Source organism: Cherax quadricarinatus, chromosome 39 (assembly GCF_038502225.1).
Source record: "Cherax quadricarinatus isolate ZL_2023a chromosome 39, ASM3850222v1, whole genome shotgun sequence".
Classification (NCBI taxonomy): Eukaryota; Metazoa; Arthropoda; class Malacostraca; order Decapoda; family Parastacidae; genus Cherax; species Cherax quadricarinatus.
In genome coordinates this window covers 13726851-13736041 of record NC_091330.1, presented here as the reverse complement: position 1 = coordinate 13736041, position 9191 = coordinate 13726851, and positions in this window count along the sequence as shown.

The following is a 9191-nucleotide window of genomic DNA, read 5'->3' as shown; positions in this document are numbered from 1 at the left end:
CTCCTCTTCTGAGCCTGAAGAGAGTCTTAGTCTTGTGCAGCTCCTTCTCAAGTTCCTGCAGCTCCTCAGTGGTCAGCTCTTCCCTGTGCCCCTCCACTAACTCCTCCACATCACCATCACTCACATACAGACCCATGGACCTGCCCAGAGACACAATATCCTCCACTATAGACACAACCTCAAAGTCCCTTTCAGCCACTGCTTCTGGCCACATATTCCTCCAAGCAGAGTTCATTGTTCTGTATGGAACTTCCAGCCAATGAGAGTTATGCAATGGGCGATAGTAAAGTGATTTTTCCAAAATTCTCTTAGGGTTAACTCTGTGTCAGAGGTTACTTCAAAGCACTTCTGGAACAGTGCTTTATTGTAGAGTTTCTTGAAATTACTGATCACCTGCTGATCCATGGGCTGAATGAGAGGAGTCGTGTTTGGGGGTGTTGCAACCCCTGAATGGGTTACAATGATTATTATGTATATATATATATAATGTATATTACCTTTTCATATAATTTTATATTGCTTATATTTGCGATAATAGCTAAATCGTAAATATATTGCTTTATATTCTTATTTGACTTATGTTGTTAGGATGTACATAATATGTGCTCAGTTCAAGTCTTGATTGTCAAACTACTGTAATTATCGCTTGTCGCTCGTTATACTGCCGGCTTCTGAGCTGTGCTGTCCACGGGGCTATCACGTGATCGAAAGGGGGGGTGTCCTCACCTCTCGTGAAGTATTCAGTCTGCTCTAGACTCTCTTGGAGGTTGGACAGATTGTCTGTCTCATTATTCTTGTTAGTTCTGTAGAACTCTGTTCACAGAACATTGTATAGACTTTGTGATTTTCGGCGTTGTACTGAGGTTGTGTGTCACATAGACACTCTGAACATCTCAGGTCCTTAGCTATAGCTTCTGACCTAATTTTGTACTGGTTTCTGTGTATTGTCACAGTCGGGTTTTTCCTATGCTGAACTTAGATTCATTAGTATGGGAGTTTTGTAACTTTTGTGGAGGATCTGCTGATGGTCCCTACTTAGTGTCGTTATATTATCTCCTTGATCCTTATTGTGTCGCAGTCGCTTGTTATATGGCTATTGGGCTTAGCATTCTTTTCATTGTTCAAGCAGACTGTTCTGGTTGCCAGTCGGTCAAGAAGTTAGTTTATTTGAGGACTTTGTCAGTCACTTGTTTAAGTCTAGTCGAGTCGTGAGACATAGTGAACTACTTAGAGCACTTACACACATACACACTTACTTATACATATTTGTAATATCTTATTAAATGTTAATGTACCAGATGGTACTTAAGAATTATAAATGTGATATGTGCTTTCAGCACAATAATATTGAACTCGAGAGATTGATATTATTTTCATTACTGTGATTAATTTAATTTACTTTGATAATATACCTCTAGACTTAATAAATTTATTAAATTTTAATTTCTCTAGTTAGTAGCCTACCAGTTGTAATCCTGAAGCACTATTGAATAATACTGAATTCTAATGGATAATTGGACAAGGATACTGACTACTTGTTACGAAAACCCAGTAACAGGCTGGATGCTAGAAGGGCAGTCCTTTCTAGTATTCACTGGAGATCTCTAAGCTTTTAGAATCGCGTTTTTTGTAACGGGGGGGGGAGAAACTTTACAGTGATGAAGTCAAACTCCGGCAGCACATAGTCCTGGAAGCTTGGAGGGTGAGCTGGAGCATTGTCCATTATAAGGAGAGCCTTCAGAAGCAGGTTTTTCTCCTCTAAATAACTTTTCACACTTGCCCCAAACGCAACAATAAACCATTCGTTGAAATATTCTCTGGTTACCCAAGCCTTGCTGTCTGACCTCCACGTCACAGGTAACTGAGTTTTCCGCACGTTATGTTTTTAAAGGCCCTCACGAGTCGTATTCCAAAAGGTCGTATACCAAGCAACAATTTTCGTATCCAAACAGGACGTATACCAAGTTGGACTTATTCCAAAGCGGACGTATACCGAGGTACTACTGTATTACTATTACATTATTAATTTTATAATGTAATAATAATAATAATAACAATAATAATAATAATAATAATAATAATAATTATAATAATAATAATAATAATAATAATAATAATAATAATAATAAAAACAGCAGCAATAAAAATAATAATAATAATAATAATAGTCTTATGAGTCCTGTCATACCAAATCTTGAAACTGCGCATTAACCTTGCTTCAAGTACTCGCTTATTTAGTTGTGTACTTAGAAGCTCAGAAGACTGTTCCAATCCCTTGGATCACGGTAGTTTTCCGTGCAGCAGTCTGGTCAGCTGTGTCTGCAGCAGTCCGGTCAGCTGTGGCAGCAACAGTCTGGTCCGTTGTGTCAGCAGCAGTCTAGTCAGCTGTATCAGCAGCAGTCTAGTCAGCTGTATCAGCAGCAGTCTGGTGAGCTGTGTCAGCAGCAGTCTGGTGAGCTGTGTCAGCAGCAGTCTGGTGAGCTGTGTCAGCAGCAGCACCCACACCCACACCCACACCCCACACCCACACCCACACCACACCCACACCCACACCCACACCCACACCCACACCCACACCCACACACACACACACCACACCCCCACCCCCCCCCACACCCACACCCACACCCACACCCACCCACACCCACACCCACACCCACCCACACCCACACCCACACCCACCCACACCCACACCCACACCCACCCCCACCCACACCCACCCACACCCACACCCACACCCACACACCCACACCCACACCCACACATACACCCCACCCACACACCCCACACACCCCCTCCCACACCCACACCCACCCACACCCACACCCACACCCACCCACACCCACACCCACACCCACCCCCACACCCACCCACACCCACACCCACCCACACCCACACCCACACCCACACCCACACCCACACCCACACCCACACATACACCCACACCCACACTCACACCCACACCCACACCTACACCCACACCCAGACCCACACCCACACACCCACACCCACACCCACACCCACACCTACACCCACACCCACATCCACCCACACCCACATCCACACCAACACATACACCCACACCACCCCCCCACACCCACACCCCACACCCACACCCACACCCACACCACACACCCACCCCCACCCCCACCCACACCCACACCCACACCCACCCACCTACACCCACACCCACACCCACCCACACCCACACCCACACCCACACCCACACCCACACCCACACATACACCCACACCCACACCCACACCCACACCCACACCCACACCCACACCCACACCCACACCCACACCCACACCCACACATACACCCACACCCACACCCACACCCACACATACACCCACACCCACACCCACACCTACACCCACACCCACACCCACCCACACATACACCCACACCCACATCCACACCCACACCCACCCACACCCACACCCACACCCACACCCACTCACACCCACACCCACACCCATCCACACCCACACCCACACCCACACCCACACCCACACCCACACCCACATACACCCACACCCACAACCACACCCACACCCACACCAACACCCACACATACACCCACACCCACACCTACACCCACGCCCACACCCACACCCACACCCACACCTACACCCTTACCTACACCCACGCTCACACCTACACCCACGCCCACACCTACACCCACACCCACACCTACACCCACACCCACACCCACACCCACACCCACACCTACACCCACACCCACACCCACACCTACACCCACACCCACACCCACACCTACACCCACACCCACACCCACACCCACACCCACACCCACACCCACACCTACACCCACACCTACACCCACACCCACACCTACACCCACACCCACACACCCACACCCACACCCACACCCACACCCACACCCACACCCACACCCACACCCACACCCACACCCACACCCACACCCACACCTACACCCACACCCACACCCACACCCACACCCACACCCACACCTACACCCACACCCACACCCACACATACACCCACACCCACACCCACACCTACACCCACACCCACACCCACACCCACACCCACACCCACACCCACACCCACACCCACACCCACACCCACACCCACACCCACACCCACACCCACACCCACACCTACACCCACGCATACACCCACACCTACACCCACACCCACACCCACACCCACACCCCCCCACCCACACCCACACCCACACCCACATCCACACCCCACACCCACACCCACACCCACACCCACACCCACACATACACCCACACCCACACCCACACCCACACCCACACCCACACCCACACCCACACCCACACCCACACCCACACCTACACCCACACCCACACCCACACCCACACCCACACCCACACCCACACCCACACCCACACCCACACCCACACCCACACCCACACCCACACCCACACCCACACCCACACCCACACCCACACCCACACCCACTCCCACACCCACACCCACACCCACACCCACCCACACCCACACCCACACCCACACCCACACCCACACCCACACCCACACCCACACCCCACACCCACACCCACAACCACACCCACACCCACACCCACACCCACACCCACACCCACACCCACACCCACCTCCACACCCACACCCACACCCACACGGACCCCCACAGCTACACCCACACCCACACCCACACCCACACCCACACCCACACCCACACAAACACCCACACCCACACCCACACCCACACCACACACCCACACCCACCCACACCCACACCCACCCACACCCACACCTAGACATACACCCACACCTACACCCACTCCCACACCCACACCCACACCCACACCCACACCCACACCTACACCCACAAGCACACCCACACCCACACCCACACCCACCATACACCCACACCCACACCACACCCACACCCACACCACACCCACACCCAGACCCACACCCACACACCCACACCCACACCCACACCCACACCACACCCACACCCACCCACACCCACACCCACACCCACACCACACCCACACCCCAACTTACACCCACACCCACACCCACACCCACACACACACCCACACACACCCACACATTCACCCACACCCACACCCACACCCACACCCACACCCACACCCACACCCACACCCACACCCACACCCACACCCACACCCACACCCACACATACACCCACACCCACACCCACACCCACACCCACACCCACACATACACCCACACCCACACCCACACCCACACCCACACCTACACCCACACCCACACCCACACCCACACCCACACCTACACCCACACCCACACCCACACCTACACCCACACCCACACACCCACACACACCACACACACCACACACCCACACCCACACCCACAACAACACACACACACACCCACACCACACACCCACACACACCACACCCACACCCACACCCACACCACAAACACACCCACACCCACACATACACCCACACCCACACCCACACATACACCCACACACACCCACTCCCACACACCCACACCGTATACAAATGCAGATGGAATAACAAATAAGTATAAGGAGTGGCACGAAAGAATCAAGGAGACATCCCCAGACATAATAGCACTCACAGAAACAAAACTCACCAGAATAATAACAGATTCAATCTTTCCATCCGGATATCAAATCCTCAGGAAAGTCAGAGGGAGGAGAGGGGGAGGAGGAGTTGCACTGCTCATTAAAAACCAGTGGGGGGTTGAGAAAATGGATGGAATGGATGGCACGGGCGAAAGGGACTACTTAGTAGGAACAATCCAGTCTGAGTGACATAAGGTGATAATTGCAGTAATGTACAACCCACCACAGAACTGCAGGAAGCCAAGAGAAGAATACGATGAGAGCAACAGAGCAATGGCCGACACACTAGCCGAGGTGGCCAGGAGAGCACTCATGGGGGGAGCAAAGTTACTAATTATGGGTGATTTCAATCACAAGGAGATTGACTGGGAAAACCTGGAGCCCAATGGGGGTCCCGAAACATGGAGAGCCAAGATGATGGATGTGGTACTGGAAAACCTCATGCATCAACATGTTAGAGACACTACCAGAGAGATAGGAGAGGATGAACCAGCAAGACTGGACCTTCTATTCACCTTGAGTAGTTCTGACATCGAGGATATCATGTATGAAATGCCCCTGGGAGCTAGTGATCATGTGGTTCTGTGCTTCGACTACATAGTTGAGCTCCAAGTGGAGAGAGTAGCAGGAATAGGGTGGGAAAAACCAAACTACAAAAGGGGGAACTACTCAGGCTTGAGGAACTTCTTTCAAGACATTCAGTGGGAGAGGGAACTGACAGGAAAACCAGTACAAGAAATGATGGACTATGTCGCAACAAAATGCAAGGAGGCAGAGGAGAGGTTTGTTCCCAAGGGAAACAGAAATAATGGGAAGAACAGAATGAGTCCTTGGTTCACCCAGAGGTGTAGGGAGGCAAAAACTAAGTGTACTAGAGAATGGAAAAGGTACAGAAGACAGAGAACTCAGGAAAATAAAGAGATTAGCCGAAGAGCCAGAAACGAATATGCACAGATAAGAAGGGAGGCTCAGCGGCAATACGAAAATGACATAGCATCGAAAGTCAAGACTGACCCGAAGCTGTTGTACAGCCACATCAGGAGGAAAACAACAGTCAAGGACCAGGTAATCAGACTGAGGAAGGGTGATGGGGTATTCACAAGAAACGACCGGGAGGTATGTCAGGAGCTCAACACGAGATTTAAAGAAATATTTACAGTGGAAACCAGTAGGACTCTAGGAAATCAGAGCAGGGGGGTACCCCAGCAAGTGCTGGATGAGGTACATATAACCAAGGAGGAGGTGAAGAAGCTGCTATGCGAATTTGACACCTCAAAGGCGGTGGGACCAGACAACATCTCTCCGTGGGTCCTTAAAGAGGGAGCAGAGATATTGTGTGAGCCATTAACAAAGATCTTCAACACATCATTTGAAACTGGGCAACTCCCCGAGGTATGGAAGATGACAAATGTAGTCCCAATTTTTAAAAAGGGAGACAGACATGAGGCACTAAACTACAGACCTGTATCACTAACATGTATAGTATGCAAGGTCATGGAGATCATCAGGAGGAGAGTGGTGGAGCACCTGGAAAGAAACAAGTGTATAATTGACAACCAGCATGGTTTCAGGGAGGGAAAATCCTGTGTCACAAACCTACTAGAGTTTTATGACAAGGTGGCAGAAGTAAGACAAGAGAGAGAGGGGTGGATCGACTGCATTTTTTTGGACTGCAAGAAGGCCTTCGACACAGTTCCTCACAAGAGGTTACTGCAAAAGCTAGAGGACCAGGCACACATAACAGGAAAGGCACTGCAATGGATCAGGGAATACCTGACAGGGAGGCACCAACGAGTCATTGTACGCGACGAGGTGTCAGAGTGGGCGCCTGTGATAAGCGGGGTTCCACAGGGGTCAGTCCTAGGACCTGTGCTGTTCTTGGTATATGTGAACGACATAACGGAAGTGATAGACTCAGAAGTGTCATTGTTTGCAGATGATGTGAAGTTAATGAGAAGAATCAAATCGGTTGAGGATCAGGCAGGACTACAAAGAGACCTGGACAGGCTACAAGCCTGGTCCAGCAACTGGCTCCTTGAGTTTAACCCTGCCAAATGTAAAGTCATGAAGATTGGGGAATGGCAAAGAAGACCGCACGCACAATATAGTTTAGATGGCCAAAGACTGCAAACCTCACTCAAGGAAAAGATCTGGGGGTAAGTATAACACCGAGCATATCTCCTGAGGCGTACAATCAGATAACCTGCTGCAGCATACAGGTGCCTGACAAACCTATGGATAGCGTTCAGTAAGGATTCATTCAAGACTCTGTACACCATCTACGTCAGGCCCATACTGGAGTATGCAGCACCAGTTTGGAATCCACACCTAGTCAAGCACGTCAAGAAATTAGAGAAAGTGCAAAGGTTTGCAACAAGAGTAGTCCCAGAGCTACGGGGATTGTCCTACGAAGAAAGGTTGAGGGAAATCGGCCTGACGACAATGGAGGACAGGAGGGTCAGGGGAGACATGATAACGACATATAAAATACTGCGCGGAGTAGACAAGGTGGACAAAGACGGGATGTTCCAGAGAAGGGACACAGACACAAGAGGTCACAATTGGATGTTAGGAAGTATTTCTTCAGTCATAGAGTAGTCAGGCCGTGGAATAGCCTAGAAAGTGACGTAGTGGAGGTGGGAACCATACATAGTTTTAAGGCGAGGTATGATAAAGCTCATGGGGCAGGGATAGAGAGGACCTAGTAGCAACCAGTGAAGAGGCGGGGCCAGGAGCTATGAATCGACCCCTGCAACCACAAATAGGTGAGTACAAATAGGTGAGTACACACACACACACACACACACACACACACACACACACACACACACACACACACACACACACACACACAAGCTAGGACACAAATAACTTGATATTCACTCAGGTTCACACGGCCACTGCCAACTGCGTCATTACCTCCGTTATGCTCTCTCTCTCTCTCTCTCTCTCTCTCTCTCTCTCTCTCTCTCTCTCTCACTACACTACTCACTCTCTCTCTCTCATTCTCTCTCTCTCTCCTCTCTCTCTCTCTCTCTCTCTCTCTCACTCCTCTCTCTCTCTCTCTCTCACTCTCTCTCGCTCTCTCTCTCTCTCTCTCTCTCTCTCTCTCTCTCTCTCTCTCTCTCTCTCTCCCTCTCCCTCTCTCCTTCTTCCTCTCTCTCTCTCTCTCTCTCTTTACAATATGGTCATAGTGTACGTTATGACTTATGAATGAAAACGAGATATTTGAGTTATCTGTGAGATAAATAGAGCGATACGAGTACAGACAGGATAGAGCGGTAGACAGTGATAGACAGAATAAAGCAACTGGCAGGCAGGACAACAGTTAAACTAGTATAACTAAATGTTTAATCATTAGCAGTACAAGACTTTCCACTTTTTTGAGTGGCAGCCGGATCTCCCGGCAACCACACTGGCGGGCGTATGACGAACGACAACAACAACAATGTCACGCATTGTTTTGACCTCTGACTTCTGCAACACTGCACCCTGCAATCCAAAATTATTATTATACACTCTGCAAGCTCAAATTACCCACAACACAGAGTTTATT